The sequence below is a fragment of the Cynoglossus semilaevis genome, chromosome 13 (genome assembly GCF_000523025.1).
Source record: "Cynoglossus semilaevis isolate Cse_v1.0 chromosome 13, Cse_v1.0, whole genome shotgun sequence".
NCBI lineage: Eukaryota > Metazoa > Chordata > Actinopteri > Pleuronectiformes > Cynoglossidae > Cynoglossus > Cynoglossus semilaevis.
In genome coordinates this window covers 2,419,251-2,420,309 of record NC_024319.1, presented here as the reverse complement: position 1 = coordinate 2,420,309, position 1,059 = coordinate 2,419,251, and the positions used below count along the sequence as shown (strand labels likewise).

The 1,059-nt window shown below is 52.0% G+C and overlaps 1 protein-coding gene across 1 annotated transcript in view; it reads right to left on the bottom strand.

Annotated features, from left to right (window-relative positions):
• Nucleotides 1-1,059, bottom strand: part of LOC103387925 (mannosyl-oligosaccharide 1,2-alpha-mannosidase IA) — an 88,479-nt gene that overhangs the window by 21,910 nt on the left and 65,510 nt on the right. The window lies entirely within an intron of this gene.

Genomic DNA, 1,059 nt, shown 5'->3' with positions numbered 1-1,059 from the left:
GTTTCAACCTGTTCGAACGCTGGGGTATTTGGGGAGTGGGGGGGGTGGGGGTCAGGAAACTGTTGCTGGGTCTGTTGGCCAACACTACACCCTGAGTCTCGTCTCCATCTGCCTCTGTGAGACACCCAGGAACTCCGTGGAGAAACAAGGACCATCAGCAGTGGATGATCAGGAGAAAGGAGAAGTGGCTGCAAGGAAGAGCTAAAATCTCCACTCTGAGGAACAGCACGGAAATGAAGAGTCACTGGCATCTGTTCACTTCACACACACACACACATAATGACGCATACATCTAAAGAGGTATTTGCGTACACACACGTGAGCACAAAGACAGATTTTTATTTCGCAACAACAGACTGTTACGACTCTCCAAAAACAGAGACGTTTCTCTGAAGGTCAGTCTGGGTCTCAATCGAGGGGTAGCGACCCCCCCACCCACCACACGTTTCCCCCAGTGCATTCTGGTCTTAACTACAAGATACAACAAGGAAAGTCAACAAAGTGCAGAGGGACAGGAGGACAGACCGGAGACGTTGGACCAGCCCTGACATGAAGGTCTGTCCGTCGTTTGTCCAGGACTGATTCAGACTGAAATTTGGTATTTTCATTTTTATGACATTATTATAGAAACTCAGTTTTTTTCTCTGCGGATCGTGACCCAAACACCTCTGTGCCTGCTGCCGATGTCGTTGATCCCACTCTGTGTTCATCCCACGAATCCATCGACGCACGCGCCTCAGATTGATGTTTGACAACAGTAAGTAGACCGCTAATAAAATTAGCATTTTAATTGTTCTCCATAACGTATAATCGCATCGTACACAATTACTGCGCAGGAGGAGTAAACGGCGGGAAAGATTAATGAGTGTAACGAGTGGCTGCTCCCTCGCGGAGGCGTTCTGCCTCAGCGGTGACGTGGAGCGGCACAGTCGGTGTTGGACGCGGCCTCCAACAGTCGCGGCAGAGTCTGGGCTCAGACCAGCCTGGACGTGAGCCTGGACGTGAGCCTGGCCGTGAGCCCGGGCGGGAGACTGGTGGCGACCGCGGGCCCCGCGTCTC